This window comes from Gopherus flavomarginatus, chromosome 3 (genome assembly GCF_025201925.1).
Source record: "Gopherus flavomarginatus isolate rGopFla2 chromosome 3, rGopFla2.mat.asm, whole genome shotgun sequence".
Taxonomy (NCBI): Eukaryota; Metazoa; Chordata; order Testudines; family Testudinidae; genus Gopherus; species Gopherus flavomarginatus.
In genome coordinates this window covers 73,380,396-73,398,739 of record NC_066619.1, presented here as the reverse complement: position 1 = coordinate 73,398,739, position 18,344 = coordinate 73,380,396, and positions in this window count along the sequence as shown.

Genomic DNA, 18,344 nt, shown 5'->3' with positions numbered 1-18,344 from the left:
AAAATATAGTGTTTTGGGACAGTTTCTGGCCCCCAAACTCTTCCCTGGGGACCCCAAGACCCAAACTCCTTGGATCTTAACACAAGGAAAGTAAACCCTTTCCCCACCCCCGCACTGTTTCCTCTCCCAGGCTTCCCCTCCCTGGGTTACCCTGGAGAGGCTATACAGATTCAAGCTCAGTGAATCTAAGACAAAGAGGAAATTCACCTTCCCCCCCTCCTCTTTTCCCCCCGCCACTCCCTGGTGAGTTTAGACCCAATCCCCTTGAGTCTTAAACAAGGGAAAAAATCAATCAGGTTCTTAAAAAGAAAAGCTTTTAATAAAAGAAAGAAAAAGTAAAAAAAATTCTCTCTGTAAAATCAAGATGGAAAAATGTTACAGGGTCTTTCAGCTTATAGAGACTAGAGAAAATCATCCCCCCAGCACAAATACAAGTTGCAGCAAACAGAAATACAATCCTTCCAGCAAAATACACATTTGCAAATAAAGAAAACAATCAAAAGACTAAACTGTCTTTCTAACTGGTACTTACTAAATTGAACAGAAGAGGCTGTAGATACGTCTGGTCTCTCCCAGACCCCAGAAAGAACAACGAAAAAACCCAAAAAGCACAACAAAGGCATCCCTCCACCAAGATTTGAAGGTATCTTGTTTCCTGATTGGTCCTCTGGTCAGGTGTTCCAGGTTTACTGAGCTAGTTAACCCTTTACAGGTAAAAGAGACATTAACCCATGACCATCTGTTTATGACAGTTTATTATCGAACAGAGATTCAAGTGATACAAAGTAAGACTATTGGAAATAAATATTACATATAATACAAAATCACAGCGTGCTTTCTAGAGTCTAAACTTAAGTCATGAGGCATTCCCCTATCTCCAACAAGATAGCTTGTCCCAAATCCTTTTCCAAGCATTTTTAAGCAGATTGGCCACACTCCCTTCTCATAACATCAAGCTGACTGGCAGTTCATCTTCACTGGTTGAGTTAATAGCTGTGGATTCATCTGCACTCCAAATATAGTTTCAAAAGTTGATTGTTTTATACCTAAATAGGATAACCTATGCTGTTTTTCTTTTTTCCTTCAGCCCCCGCAATCTATTGGTTAGCAGTTTGCTTGGTCTACAAATGGGTGTCCATTGTGAACCATGCAATACTCAGTTTGCACATAATCAGTCAGAATGAGAGAAGCATCTCTGCTCCCCTGTCTGACAGAGGTTTGAGGAAAATCTTCCAGCAACTTGGCTCAACTCTTAGGCCTACAGAACATAATTGTTAATTTACATATATCATAACTCAACATATTTTCTGTATGTATATCTCATGATGATTATGATGACCAGTGTTACACAGGCTTTCATTAGACCTTACATGACATTCTTTGGCAAATTAGTAGGTAGATCCCATACTCAGGGCAGGGCCCCAATCATCTACAAAACAAAAAAAGCTGCGATCACTATCTGCGGCACTACCGCTACCGCTTCAGTCTTCGGCGGCAATCTGGTGGCCGGTCCTTCCCAAAAAGAGAGAGTGAAGGACCCTCCACCAAATTGCCGACGACGAGCCGGACCTGCCGCCCCCTTCAGTGTGCTGCCCCAAGCACCAGCTTGCTACGCTAGTGCCTGGAGCTGGCCCTGACTCAGGGGATCTCTGTAATCCTTAGGTACTCCGTGCTGTCTACCAGTTAGCATCAAGAGGTCCTTGGGTCACATTCATGACTGTGCATTCCCACTTGATAACTTTCCCCCAGCAGGCCATGACTCATCCAGCTCCCTACATAGGCCAAGAAGGAAGAGCATGAAGTGATGTCATAAATGGGGACTTTGTTAATCTCTGCTAAAGTCTCAGAAAATGCTCAGAGGCCATCTCTCAAATCACTTATAGCTTTATTTTATTTTCCTCCCCTTCCCTGAACCATATAGGGGCATAAGTCCTCACTAAGTACTATGTTAATGTCTAGTTTAAAAACTTCAAATATCTTTTTCTTTAGACACAAAATTGTTGAAGGGATTTTGCTCATACTTCCCCATTTAAAAAAAAAATTACCTTGAGACAGTCTACAGCCCTAGAAATGGATGTTTTATCAGGCTATGATCATGTGAAAACATAGGATGTCATGGGAACTGTTTTGCAGTATTAACTATAAAGGGTGAAAACAACACTTGACCTGTTAGGTTGGCTCCAATGATTGTCTCATCATCCCAATTAGACAGCATTCCCAGGACAAGAGGAGAAAAATATAGAAAAGATAAAAGGAATGCAGTAAGAAGACAGTAAATATAATATCTCAGTTGTAGTTAGTTTACTGAACAGGATGCAGCGGCAGTATCATTAATCCTTTCTATTTCTTTGCCAACCCTGATGTCAAGGAACCAGTGGGGTAGGACTAACAGAAGCTGAGTGTGGATATTAACTTTCTCTTTGGTAAGTCTCTCAGTATCATTTGTTGTTTAGTAGTTTACTGCCGTGCATCATCAAGATATAAAAGAAACAAGGACATGTTGAAATAAAAAGTAGATAAAATGGTTCATGAAAATGAAGAACTGGCTCAAACTTAGTTCACTGTTTGAACTTAAATTGAAATGTATCAGCACCCCTTTTTCCTTCTCACTGATACCCCTCCCATTTGACTTCAAAAAGGGCCACAGTGCCCTCTCCACAAGCCTCACAATCACTTTATTTTCACCACCACACTCCAATATGCTTCTGACACTTTTCCCTCCACAATCTCAATATCTTTCCTCCCACTCTAACATTCACCCTTCCTTTTCTCTCTCTGACTTAACAAGGCCTGGTTTCTTCCTTACCGATAACACACCAGGAAGTCTGTGAGTGACCTCTTCTGTCTAATGATTTCCCCATTTGTTAGAGTATCTGGAGTAAAGGAGCAATTCTAATAATTCTAAACAGGAACAAGTAGTTCTGCTGTTTCTCTTCTAGGCTTCTACTAAATTCATATCTCATGTGCTCTGTTTGCTGGATCATGTTGAATTTAATGGTGGCTGAGCCTATTAAAGATGATTAGCCCTTGTAACAAGAACTTTAAAATTAAAGAGAAGGTTATAGCTCATGACAGGTGGAGACAAAACCTACTGTAAGATCCTAGGGAGTTAGGGGAGTTAGGCATCATTGCAAGTTCAGGAGGAGGGCAATAGGACAGTGAGGGAGAGCAGGGTTGAGTAAACCTCAAAAAATATTCAGAAACTCATTTCAGTACCAATATTATTATTCACTTGAATATTCAAATGTTTACCTACTTGACTGACTAACAAACTTAAAATCAAAACCTACTAAACAAACTAAGAATAAAACTTAGGCAAACCAAGTTTAGTCTAGTCCCCGTGGAACTTAGAAAGTTAAGAAGAACAAGTCTAGCCTACTACTAGTAGTAGTTGCAGTAGATAGAATAGAATAGAAAGAGTGGAGTGGAGAACTCTAGCGAGGTGGGTCACCTCTTTTATAGGGCACAAGTGCCAGAAATCCTTCCTCCGATGCCCAAATTTCATTCCTCACCCACAAAATGTTGGGTACACTTACTCCATAGGCTAGTATGTACGTGTGTCTTGATGACATGTACATACGCACATAAGTTTCCTTGTGGTGTACCTGTTAAGTCTGTGGGTACAACTGAAACCTCCCCTATGCCATTCTTTCATTGTGTATTGGTCTAGATAAAAGGTATTGGACATATGCGTGGATAATTATCTATTTAGGTAACAAGATATAGGTCAGTTTTACTTTCTGGGTAAAAGGTCTTAATACAGATATGCTAACTTTGCCTTAGCTTAACATACAGGATATGGCCTGTAGGTCCCTTTGCATTACAGCCAAACTTACTTTAATATAAATCTATAAACCTATTACAATAAACCAAATACTTAAACTATAAGAATGAATGAATATATGTATTTTCACACACACACACACACACACACACACACACACACACACACACACACACACAAGCAGGTTAGTCTTATAGGCTACAAGGGTTATGTGGGGAGGTCAATATTTATTTGTGTGTGTACATAGACACACAATCTGTATATATCTTTGCAATTACACAAATAAATATTGATTTTCCCACATAACCCTCAAGCTAGCCATTGGCTGCTCTCTTGTTTGTGTCATGAATAGAAGTGGGTCTACAGAAGTGATTTTATTATGAGTTCTGAAGTCACTTTGGAATCTCAGCTCTGGGTTAAGGGAAATGGAATCCTGGCACTAAAAGGGAAAACACATCATTCCCTAGAAATTAGCTTGTACTGTTATTCTGAGAAAACAAATCACCAAAGGTTGCTAGACTTCAGGAGGAAATTAATTCATCAAAATACAATATAGCAATGAAATAAATTAAAAGCTAATTTATATCTCTCTGACTGGTCTGGCAATCATTACATTTCCCCATTTGTTAGAGTTCTTTTAAACATGCCTTTGTTCATGAAACAAGCCCAGGGCCTCAGCTCATCAAGACATTGCTGTTATTTGCTATTATCTGTGTAGATATATTATAATAGCTTTAACAATTGCCTCTTTAGTACATTCACATCACATGTAATGGGATTAAGAATTTAAGAGGTTTTTCCTGTAAATGCACCTGGAGAAACTGTTGTAGAGTCTAATTTTCAGCATGCTTTTTCCAGTGTTTATCATGTGTTTAAACTGCCTTTATTATGTATATTAAAAGCCAGATTCTTAATCGATGAAAACTGGCATAGCTCCTTTACTCCAGATTCTAGTCCTCTGTGTGTGTGTGTATTTGTAATGCTAAATATGTACAATAGGACATTTGGTTTTATTTCATCCAGATACTGAAAAATCCTCAACGATATTATTCACTGCTACAAGCGCATGTATACATTTATGTAATTTACTGGCATTGGCCTGGTAGGGAAACCATTTATTCTCAAGCAAAGATTCTCAAACATCCATGGGGATCTTCATAAATAAGAAGCAAAATATTCCATATAAAATAAATAAGGACAATGCCCTAACCAACTTGTTCATAATCTTCATCCACAATTTATACCAAGCCTCTTCTTAAGTTCTAAAACACAGTGAATGAAGATCATTCGACATTTCCAGCGCTATTTTGCAGAGTATAGAGGTCCAATTTTTGACTGTTTATTGAAACCCAACTTTTGACATTCAACCATCACTGATCTCCACATGATTTTCAGCCATACACTGCAGTATGTAACTGCATGGAAGAGTAGGTAACTGGCCTGGAACTTGGGGAGGGGGAAGAGGAGAGGGAAGGAGGAGGGGAGGGTGTCAATCAAAAGAATCAAAATAGCTTATGCTGTGCTAGAGTATCAGAATAATCCAAATTAATGAACAAACCAAAAATTTAAGATTTAGTTTACAGGTAGTTTTGGACTGGAATAAGAGCAGTTACATATCTTTATCTTTACTCAGTAGGGCATTAAGTAAAAACTAGTTGAGGTTAATGGGACTTCAGTGCTACATAAATAGTCTTTCCACGGTAGATGGGCTGAACTCCGAATCTGAATGACAGACCAAAAATGGGGCTTTTCTTCAGAAGCCCAGTAATTTTAAATATGAGACTTTTTAGTAATGGGTGAATCTTAAGTTTAGCAACTGATTGTTTTATATGTATGTACACCTAGAGAAGAACTGATCCTTATATAGACCATCTTAGGATTGCTGGGAACCCTGCTTTCTCTGGGCTTAAATAATAATGCTTCTGTCCTATTTCTACAACCACTAATTGGCCCACCCACTCTCTTGTAGGAACAACTCAGCAGGACTAGATATTTTCACAAATGTCCCTTTCTGTTTCCTTTCTACAGAAGAAAGGAAGAAAGAAAAACTCTACAATTACTTTGTGCTGATTACAAAGGTTTTTTTCAATGTCTCTCTAATCTAAAGCACGTTATTACATGCGTGAAAACTGTTAATAGTGACTCCCTGCTGCTAACAGCAGTTTAAGCATTGGATCAGAATATTAAACAGTGGTATCTCTTTGTACAGTATGCAACTCATCTGTACTCTGCAGTACCATAAAGCTTGTAATAACTATGGTAGTTGTCACCAGCCTTCTCCTACACATAGAATCTGAAACCACAAGCACATTCAGAGGCGTCAAAACAGGATTTCAGTTAGCATTTGTAACTCTTTATGGAAAGAAAGGGAACAAAATAGACTTACAAAACCAGAAGCTGGGAAGTCTAAAGGCAGGTATGGAGCTCCCTTGCCTTGCCCTGTTTGGGAGTAATTCTGACACTGAAAGGTGCTCAGTTTGAAAAGAGCTTATAGAATATAGAGGTGCTCCAGTAGAGGTGTTAGCTGCACCCTTGCTGTATTCCTTCGGCCAAGTGGCATTGACAGACAACCCCCGACTGCTCTCCTTGTAGGACGTACAAACACCATGCTAGTGACAACATTTGCATTACCCCTGGTACCACCCTTTTTTTCCCCTTCACTTACTCTTGAAGTACGCTATCTTGAGAGGAAGGATAGTGGTGTGGCTAAGGCACTGACCAAGGCTCAGGTGACTTGGGTTAAAGTCCTGATCTGCTACAGACTTCTTGTGTGACCATGGGTACGTCTCTTATTTGTGCTTCGGTTGCCCATCTGTAAAACAAGGATAATATTACTTCCTTTGACTTCTAGTCTATTCAGATTGTAAGCTTGTCAGGGGAGGGATTGTCTCTTGATGTATGAACAGTGCAAAGCACAATCAGGCCCTGATCTCAATGAGACCTGTAGCTGTTACCGTAATAATAAATAACAATAACCTGAGTTGGCCGAAGGACCATGGTTAGGCCCAGTGAAGGATGCTGAGCTTTAGATATCTAATTATGACGGCTTGGAAAACAAGTATTACAGTGCAAATGCATAATCTTTATGGCATCCAAAAATTCCCACACTAGTAAAATCAGTGCTCATTCTGGAGGTCGAACATATACAACAGTAAAAGACCAAAACAAAAGTTCATTAAGGGCAAAAATATGATCCGCTATGTTGCACCTGGATTTAATACTGATGTCAAAGAGTAATGTATATGTCTGAAATATGTCATTGGCAAGATGTGATCTAATAGTATACTTGAATGGTGTGAAACCCTGGTCCTGGTCCTTTGGCCTCTCCCTATCTGTCTGCTTTGCACTGGTCAGCAAAGACACCATTTCTTAAGTTAGCAGCCAGAAGTTCCTTATGAATGGGGGAATCCCAGGGTAGTGTAGGAATTTCAGGGGTGTGCTAGGGGCATGACTGCAATGCATTGTACTCCTGAGCCAGCAGAGCCGCCTGCAGGTCACTCTGAGTTACATTTAGGCCAAGGCAGACCCCAGCTGCCTCCAGGATCAAAGAGGGGAGTAAGGGCAGCTTAACTATCTTTCATCCTTGCCACGAAGCTCAGGACCTGGCAATCTGGCCCTATAAAACTGTATGGGTTGGGCAGGAATTTACAGCTTGGCCTATGAAATCTGACCAAGATATTTCCTTTTTGAAACACTGTACAAATACATTTAGTTCGATGCCATGCAGTGTTTGTAATGAGCAACTGGGCCTACGTGGTACTATTTCAGATACAGGTGTATTACTGCATGGGCTCACACAGGAGTTTTACGTATAGGTGGGATCCATTTGCTACTATGCATTGCTGAATAACTGCAATGATCCCATAGGGTTTTACTTGTTTCTTGCATTTATAGAAGCTCTGAAATGAGCCTGACTGCCAAGACTGGGACCCAGTTAGAGACCTGTTGCCATGAGAGCTGACCGAAGAGTCACTTGAACACTGTCTGCATTTAACAGCAGAGGAGAATACAGTTATAAGTGCTTTCTAGTCTCTTGTAGACTCAAAATGGAAAAATGAAGGCTGCCATGAAGAACTAAAGAGTTCAACCTTTTATGTGATACAACTTAGTGTCACAAGCAATTGTAATGGAAAACGAATGCCTGTAAATCACTTTGTTTGTTGTTATTTTTTATTAGGTTCATAGGAGGGGTTAATTGTTTTGTGAAGAGAGCTAAGCACACAAATCAATCTGATGAATATATTATTCATTATGTCTCCCTTTTGCTGCTCATGAAATAGTTGCAAGTGGATTGTGATATTCTCAGATGCATTTGTTATTCTAAATTATTCACAAGTTTATCTTTTTACCCCACTGTAGCTAAAGCACTGTAGCAACCTGCATGGAATTTGGAGAGAGGAGCACAGGCTGTAGGAGGGAAGAGTTTGGAGAAGGTGCCAGCAAGTCAATCTGTGTGCACCTGGCTGGAATGATGGTTGGAGTTCCAACACTTCTGTAAATAGTTCTAACAAACAGCCAGTTTGGTTTTAGAAATATGGATTCCTCTCCTGTTATTACATAGCACACTGCACATGAAACAAATAAAATGCTCTATGCACTGCTGAAATCCCACTTAAGTGGAGCTTAGCTCTCTGCATTCTCCATGAACAGCCCATGAAGTCTTCCCTGCAAATATTCAAACTTGGAAATTCATGTTGTATTGGGTAATCACATAAAGCACATGATTTTGTTTCTGCTCTCTGATTGGATGACACACAAACAACAACCAGAATGTAAACTGTAAAATATACAATCAAATCCACATATTAGAACCAACTTTTGATAAATAGTCATCTTCTGATTGTTACAAATTCAAATGAGACTTTAAAGGGATGCAGAACTTCATTTAACAATTAAAGGCATTTAAAGAAAAACTCTTTGGTAAAGTGTTTTGAAGTGGTTTTGTTGATTTCATGGTAGTAATCGGGGACTTTAACTACCCACCCATCTGTTGGGAAAGTAATACAGCAAAACACATTTCAATAATTTATTGGAGATTTTGTATCAGGATTTTGTTTTTGTTCCAGAACGTGAAGGAAGTAACCAAAGGGACACCACTTTAAATTTTATTCTGATCAACACGGAGGAATTGATAGCAAATCTGAAGGTAAAAGGGAATTTGAATGACAATGATCATGAAATGATAGATTTCATGATTCCACAGAAAGGAAGAAATGAGAGCTGTGGAAAAATGATGGTGGACTTCAAAAAAGCAAATGTTAACAAATTCTGAGAATTGTTAGGTAAAGTCCCATGGGAAGAAAATCTAAGGGAAAAAGGAGGGCAGGAGAGCTGGCAGTTGCTCAAGGAGACAATATTAAAAGGCACAACTGCAAACTATTCTGATGCAAAGGAAAGATAAGAAGAATAGTAAGAGGCCAATATGGCTCCATCAAGAGCTCTTTAATGACCTGAAAATCAAAAAGGAATCCTATAAAAGGAGGAAATATGGTCAAATTGATAAAGAAGAGCACAAAAGAACAGGACAAGTATAGGGACAAAATCAGAAAGGCTACGGCACAAAATGAGTTACACCTGGTAAGGGACATAAAAGGGTATCAGAAAAGCTTCTTTAAATACATTAGCAAGAGAAAGATGAAGGAAAGTGTAGGTCTTTTTGCTTGTCTACACTGGCAAGTTTTGTCAATGAAACTAATGTCAACATGAAAAAAAATCAACAAAATCAAAATCACCAAAGCAAGTCTACATTTGCTCCCTCTGTTGACAGATCATGTCCACATTTGGAGTACCATTGTCAACAGCATGAGCAATGCACTGTGGGTATGTATCCCACAGTGCCTGGCGACACTATCTGTCACTAGGTGTTGTGGAAAGGCGGAAACTGAGCGCGGAGCATCCTGGGATGTGCAAAATGTACCATCATACACCGATTTGTGTCCCAGCCCCCGCAATGGTTTCAGACTTCCTTTAGCGCTGTTCTTGCTTTCCTTTTGCACCATTTTTCCAACTGTCTGTCTTTGTGATTTGAGCCAGCATCTGCAGTGAGAGAGGATCGATCCTGCACTTCTCTTCTATGCACTGTTAACTGTTGTGAGAACATTGTGCCTGGCAGCAGAGTTACTCGCAAAGTTAATGACAGGCACCCGAGTGTGATATGGATGGCAGCAACTTAGCGCTTTTGGTATTCACAGAGCAGCTACACATGGTAGACTGTCACTTTTGTGCTAGGGAAACAAGCACTGATTGGTGGGATAGCATTGTCATGCAGGTATGGGATGATGACCAGTGGGTACAGAACTTTAGGATGCTTAAAGCAACCTTCATGGCGCTATGTGCTGAGCTGGCCCCCGACCTGCAGCGCAAGAACACCAGAATGAGAGCTGCCCTTTTGGTAGAGAAGTATGTTGCAATCGCTGTGTGGAAGCTGGCGAATCCAGACTGCTACCAGTCAGTTGCAAATCAATCTGGAGTGGGGAAGTCCACTGTTGGGGCTATATTACTCCACGTGTGTGGGGCAATAAATTGCATCCTGCTGCAGAGGACCGTGACTCTGGGAAATGTGCATGAAATAGTGGATGGCTTTGCAGAGATGGGTTTCCCTAACTGTGGTGGGGTGATTGATGGCACACACATTCTACTTTTAGCGCCAGACCACCTTGCCTCTGAATTATCAGTAGGAAGGGATACTTCTCCATGGTCTTGCAGGCGCTTGTGGATCACGGGGGGCATTTCAGGGCCATCAATGCAGGCTAGTCTGGAAAGGTGCATGATGCATGCATCTTCAGGAACAGTGGCCTGTACAGAAAGCTGCAGGTGGGACTTTCTTTCCAGACCACAAGATCACAGTAGGGGATGTGGAAATGCCCATAGTAATCCTTGGAGACCTGGCTTACTCCTTACAGCCCTGGCTCATGCAACCTTACACAGGCACCTGGACGGCAGCAATGAGCATTTTAACAACAGACTGAGCAGGTGCTGCATGGTAGTCGAATGTACCTTTGGCCATTTGAAAGGTAGCTGGAGATGTCTCAATGTCAGGCTAGAAAATAATATTCTCATGGTCATAGCCGCATGCTGCACTTTGCATAATCTGTGTGAATCTAAGGGTGAAATATTTGCTCAAGTGTGGAGAACTGAGGCAGAGCGCTTGGCTGCACAGTTTGAACAGCCAGATGTTAGGGCTGTCAGAGGAGTCCAGAGGGCTGCTATTAACATCAGAAAGGCTTTGAGGAACCATGTTAACAATGGGGGGCACTAACACATGTCTGCTTTGGAGTTGCTTCCCTAGTGCATCCATGTAGAATTATGGGGCCAAGTTCCATGTAAAAAAATGCTTTAGAAGCGTGTTCCCAAGAGTGAATTGATTGCTATATGCTTTTGCAGAACACAGAATTTAAAATGCTGTACCGTTAAATACTTTTAGCCTTTATTTATTGTTAAAAAAGGGTAAAACCTCACAACTGTGTGTACCTCCAGCTATCATTATGCAAGCTGTGAGAGGATGTGGAGTGATGGGGAAACTCAGGAGTGCTGTGAAGTGAAAAGGAATGTGTGGGCATAGAGGGGGGTGGGACTGGCAAAGAATTGTGTATGTGTTGCAGGAGAGGTCAGCCATGGATCTGCTCAGTCTGCAGCTGTATCAAAAACTTGAGCATCTCTGTCTGATCCTCCATAACCTTTATCACGGCTCTGTCGCTTGCCTAGCAAATGCTGCCTTGGCTTCCCAGCACTCTTTGTGTTCTCCGGTCTGTCTCTCATTGCGCTCCAGCACCTCCTGGAACATGTCTTCTTTGCTGCTTCTTTGGTTCTTCCTTATCTCAAGGTCTCAGTTGCTGTGGACATTTCAGGGAGGAGGGATTGTTACATTCCAGCAAAGGATTGAAACATTTCAGTAACAAGGGCCTTCTGCTAAGGAGTCATCACTTTCTCACTGACTCTAGGCAGGCACACAGCTCTGCGAGCACCCCAATCATGGTGAGTGTCAGGAGTGGGGGGAAGACAGTTGTGTGAACAGACAAAATGCTCATGGCTTGCAGGGAACTCGTTCTAAAATTATCACACACTTTTTCACAGGCAGCCAGCCAGCTTGCTGATATCTCATTGCTGTGGGTGAGCAAGGAAACCAGGCTGCAATACTGCATGCTTGAGGCTTTCAGCCCTGTCTATATTCAGCTCACCTATGTGCTGCTTTGGTTCCAGCTCCAGTGCTTGCTAAATGGGGGAACTAACAAGGCCGCAATCCCTTGGAATCTGCGGCAGAGGATTAACAAGTTCCTCTTTGAAACTTTCCAGAGCCTCCCTCTGGAGGATTCCCTGCAGGTCTTGATGTCCATCAACACCCTTCTTGGCCACATAGATTAGCTACAAAGGACAACGTCCAGCTCACATAAAGCAGTACCTGCCTCACACTTCTCAATTCCCTACACAAACCACAGCAACATACCTGGCAGCTCCTCTGCTTCCTGCTCCCCATAAAGCGCTTCAGGAGTGGAGAAAAGTTCCTGGCTCCCTGCCTCACTGGGTGAACCCACTGGGAGGTCCACATCCTCTTCTAGCTCCACTTCATCCATAATTTCAGCCTCTGGGTTACCCCATCTTTCTGCTGCCTCCAAAGTGTCCACAGGGCTATTGGCAATGGAGGTGGGGTCACCAGTGAGGATAGCATTCAGCTCCTTATAGAAGCAACAGGTCTTAGGTGCAGCACCGGAGTGATTGTTTGCTTCCCATGCATTATGGTACGCCTGCCTCAGCTCTGTTACCTTTGCTCTCCACTGCTGCGTGTCCTGATCATAGCCCTTTTCACACAAGCCTCAAGAAATTTGCCCATATGTGTCCCGATTCCTATGGGTCACTCGCAGCTGCGACTGAACAGACTCTTCCCTCCATATACTGATTAGATCCAACAACTTGCTGGTGGTCCAAGCGGGAGTACATTTGTTGGGATAGCCAGCCATGCTCACCTGGGAAGCCACCTGGGAATTTCACATGGGAAGCCAGCAAGCAGGAAATGAGATTTAAAATTCCCAGGGCTTGCAAGGGGGAGGCGCAGGTTGGCTTCAGGGCTGCAGAGTGCAAACCACTGACCAGAGTGGCAGCATGGGAATTGTGGGACACTTTCTGGAGGCCAATCAAATCAAGAAGGGGAAAAAAAGCCCGCTATCTACACTGGCTGTTTGTCAACACTAAAGGGAGGGGAAAAGACAAAGGTCTCTCATAGGGGTGGAAGGTTTTTATTTTTGTTGCCAAAACTGGCTGCCAGAAGTGTGTACGCTATCGCTGTTTTGTTGCCAAAAAGCAGTTTTTGGTGACAAAGCTTGCCAGTCTAGACAAGCACTTTTACTTAGTGGGGGGAGGAGAGTTAATAACTGATTACATCAAGAAATCTTAGGTGCTTAATGCCTACACTGCTTCAGTCAAAAGGTTAATGACCACTAGATAATCAACACAATTAACTTTGATGTTGGGGGAGGGAATGCAAGCCAAAACAGGTTAAAGAATATTTGGATAAGTTAGCTGTGTTCAGGTCAGCAGAGCCTGATGAAATTCATCCTAAGGTACTTAAAGAACTAGCCGGAGCAATTTCAGAGCTGTTTGTTAGTTATTATCTTTGAGAACTCCTGGAGAATGGGAGAGCTCCTAGAAGAATGGAGAAGGGCAAACTTAGTACCTAAAGGGGAACAAAGAAGACCTGGGGAATTATAGACCCATCAGCCTAACTTCAATACCCAGAAAGATACTGGAGCAAATTATTAAACAATCAATTTATAAACACCGGGAGGATAATTAGGATTATAAGGAATAGTCAGCATGAATTTGTCAAGAACAAATCATGCCAAACCAATTTACTTTCATCCTTTGATCAGATTGCTGACCTAAATGATGAGGGAAGCAGTAGATGTGATATACCTTGATTTCAGTAAGGCTTTTGACACAGTTCTGTATAACAGTCTCATAAATAATCTAGAGAAATATGGTCTAGATGAAATCACTATAAGGTGGGTGCACAACTAGGCATGTTTAGTCTTGAGAAAAGAAGACCGAGGGGTGACCTGATAACAGTCTTCCAATATGTTAAGGGCTACTATAAAGAGGATAGTGAATTGTTCTCAAGGTCCACTGAAGGTAGGACAAGAAGTAATGGACTTAATCTGTAGCAAGGGAGATTGAGGTTAGATATTAGGAAAACATTTCTAATTATAAGGGCAGTTAAGCTCTGGAATAGGGTTTCAAGGGAGATTGTGATATTCCCACCACTGGAAGCATTTAAAAATAAATTGGAGAAACTCCTGTCAGGGATGATCTAGGTTTACTTGATCCTGCTACAGTGCAGGGGGCTGGACTTGATGACTTCTAGATGTCCCTTGCATTTCTCTGATTCTATTATTTGTTTGCTTTTTCCACCTGACAGTACCAATATGCTTGTCTTTCCATCAGAAACAAATTTATATGGTTCCCATAAAGGAAAGTCACAAAGCAATTACATAGAGGTTGGGAAGGCATTTGGGGTGGGAGAAAGCCTTTACTTACACATCACATTACACTAAGGGAATTGAAAACATGAATACATACTGGGTTGTATGAAGATGGTGGCCTGATGCTACCAGCATTCTTGAGAAGATCAAGACTAACTGATGGGCTTGCCCCTGTAAAGTGCTCACAACAAGGGAGAACCTGCCTACAGAGGTAGAGTAGCCCAGTGCACTAGGAGACATGAGTTCTGTTCCCAGTGTAGTTTGACTCTGTGACGTTGCTCCCACACTTTTTTATAACACTTTGAAATCCATAGGTGAAAAGTGCAATGTAAGTGCTAAGTATTTATTAATTACCATTATTATAAATACTGCAAAGATTGGAGTGCTGGGACTGTTCAATATTAACAGCCCAAACAACAAGTAATTAGATGTCAGTGAGAAATGACTGAGTTCTGTACATTACTGTATTGATGTAAAGCAAATGCTTTATTTCTCCCTTCTCAGAAAGTTAATTGCTTTGTGCCATCATTTAACATGATGTAATGGTATAATTTGCCAGGAATGAAATATAAGCAACTCTTTTTGGATCATGTTGCAACTATCCATTTAGAAAGAGCCTAAGGTGAAAGCACGATTGCCGCTGAAAGCAGAGAGAATCTCAATGGCTCCACATTCCCTTTTCAGTGCATGAATAGCCTGTCTGTAATTTAATGTAGTTACCAGTAACAGGAGTTACATATGTGTATGTCAAGAGGAGCCTAGAATCCCAAGTATAGAACACTACAATTCAACCAAACAGCATATATCATGATATGCCAGTATATTCACACATACGGGGTCAGAACTGATTCCCAAATGGCTGAATACAAAGATGTGAGTATTATGATGTCACTATATGTTACAAAGTTGCAAATCTGGAGGCGTTCAAAAGGGAGAAACAACAGAGCTCCACAAGAACAGTCAAATCCAAACAGTCTGATATTTGTGCAAGTGATATCTTACAGAGTCATGTAATGAAATGCAGAATCATGTGATAAATGGATTTATCATGACTGTTTGCCTCACCTGCTCTCTAATCCATCCCCCTGAGGTTTAGTCATACATTTCAGATGTCTGAGCCCCCTCAAGCTGCCAGGTCCGGCTTTAGGCCTATTCCACCAATTCCCGCAAATCGGGCCCCATGCTTAAGAGGGCCCTGCACCCACTGAGAATTGCTTCCCTGGCTAGAGGCACCTTTTTAACTTTTACTCACCTGGTGGCGCTCCGGGTCTTCGGCAGCGAGTCCTTCGCTCACTCTGGGTCTTCGGTGGCGGGTCCTTCAGTGCCGCTGAAGACCTGGAGCAAGAGAAGGACCCACCACCGAAGTGCTTCCGAAGACTCGGAGCACCACCCGATGAGTACAAACCCCAAGTGCGGGTTTTTTTGTTAAGTCATTCTTGCTGGGGCCCCGCCAAAACCGTTTGAATTGGGCCCTGCACTTCCTAAAGCCGGCCCTGCAAGCTACAGCCATGTTTTTTCCAAATCAACTTGCTCTGACCCAGTGTGCCTAGGGCAGCCTGTACTGACAATTCCAAGGTCAGGGCAGGCTGCAAAAGGGAGAGCAGATACTCCCAAAACTGGTGGGTAACGCTGAAGTTAAACTCCCCAACCAGTCACAAACTGTGCTTCTGATCCCCCACACTGGTTATCAAGAAGTTGAAAAAGAAATCACACAGCCTCCTTTATTGCATACCACTTCTCTGGCTCCCAGCCAGCACCTAGGTTCAGTACAGTGAGAAGTTATTTTAAAACTCTGCTCACATATACAAAATGTTCTTCTGACCCCAAAGGGTCAGTCACGTCACCAGGTCAGTATGAGTTTGGATCTTATCCAAAACACCACGCTGCGAGCCAATGCTTTAGTGTCTAAAACTAAAGGTTTATTATAAAGAAAAAGAAAGAACAAGAGAGATGTTAACTGATAAATCAGTCCCATACATACGAAGTCCATACATGAGGTTCTTAGTAGTGTAGGTGACTTTGCTGGCTTGAAAGTCTCTCTGTAACACAACCACAGCTTGGATGGGTCATTCATTTCTTTGTTCAGAGATTCAGTTTGTAGAGTTACTCCAAAGGTAAGAAGCAGGACTGAAGACAAAATGGAGATGATGCAGCTGCCTTTTATATTGTTTTGCCATGAGGCTTGTCCTTCCTGTGTCCCAAACACAAGCTATACAGCACATGGAAAAGCCTTAGAGTTCTTTGTCTGTAGGCATGCCCCTACATAGCTTGCTGACTCATCAGGTGTAGTTCCTGGTCTTTCATACATATCTATAACTCCCAAAACAAAGGTGATACAAACACATAAATAAGATATCATACTTGGTAAATCATAACATTTTCACTGACACCTTACACAACATATCTGGCATGATTCATTGCAATTTTACAATTTTGGTATTAATAATAATATTCAGTGTCTTACAATTCCATACAAGATCACACTTGCCAGAGAAATATTTTCTCCTTTTCCTTCACGTGTGGAATTCTTCTCCTCCTCCACCAAATTGCTTTGGACCAAGGCCCAAGACAGGTAAGACTGAACCATGAAGCTTCCCAGTGGAACCCAGGGCTTGTTTCTAGTTCTGAAAGAGCATGAGTGATCAGACTGTAAATTGCTGGCCTAACTGAACTCAATAGCAAAATTCCCACTGATTTTAATGGAGCCAGGATTTCACCCATGGCATTTTTATGTACAGGGAAGCTGTCTTTGTTTTTTTTCAGAGAAGTTTATTGCCCCCTTATGACAAGACGTGTGGGGCCCAATCCTGTACCCACTGAAGTCAATGGGCGCTTAAATAATTAGCTAGCTCACAGGTAAGGATTACAAAAAATTGTCCCAATTAATTTTTTAAAAAATTCCCACAAATATTCCTTAAACAGTTTTCCGGTAGCTTATGTGCCAACCTCACGGCTTTTTATCCCGTACTGCCATGTATCCTCTAGCTCCGTCTATCTTATTACATTTTCAATATGATGAATTTGTGTTATATGCTTAAAACCTATTGGGCATGCACTGTAACATTTTATATTCTTGAGTGCCATGATTTGAAAAAGTATTGTGCAGCTAGGTAACAGGGTGGCCTGCCCCTTTAAGGGCCAGAGGCCTGCGGCCAGCCAGCCCTGGCCAATTTCAGACCCAGGTGGAAAGGGAGAAAGTGAATGATTAAAAGCCAGCAAGTGACCTGGGGTGGGGAGATTACAGAGTGAAGCTGCTTCAGGGTGATTACAGGAAGAAAGATATCAAGTGGTAAATCCTGGGAGTTGTGGCTGTGTAAAAAGCCCTAGCTAGAAGTTTTTTGTTTCCCATTTGTGGTTGTTTGGACAATAAATGGGGCCTGAGACTAAGGGCTAAAGACTAACTGATAATTGCCCAGGCTGGTGAGGAAGCTAGTCCTATTACAAACTAAATGAGGAAGCAGAAGTAAATTGTTCTGTCTTGGATTGTGGTCAGTTATGTAAGCATGACAGTACATATTTAATATAGTTATCTTATTAGTTGCCTAAATTAATTGTTATGGGATAGATCATCCCTGGCTATAGAAAAAACCTGTTGGGGAGGGAGGGGTGTCATAAACAGATAGCTAAGGGTTAACGTCTCTTTCACCTGGAAAGAAGTAATCTGAAACACCTGACCAGAGGACCAATCAGGAAACAAGACTTTTTTAAATCTGGGTGGAGGGTTTTTTGTGTGTGAGTCCTTTGTTCTGGGGTCTTCTGCCTGCACTCTCTTGGCTATGAAAAGTGATTTCTGTTTCCTGCTTTCTAATCTTCTATTTCCAAGTTGTAAGTACCATATAGTAAGGCAGTAAGGTTTCTATTGCTTTCTTTTGTATTTACATGGTATAGTTGCTGGAGTGCTTTGAATTGTATTCTTTTTGAATAAGGCTGTTTATTCATATTTCTTTTAAGCAAATGACCCTGTATTTGTCACCTTGATACAGAGAGACCATTTTTATGTATTTCTTTCTTTTTATATAAAGCTTTCTTTTAAGACCTGTTGGAGTTTTTCTTTAGTGGGGAACTCCAGGGAATTAAGTCTGCAGCTC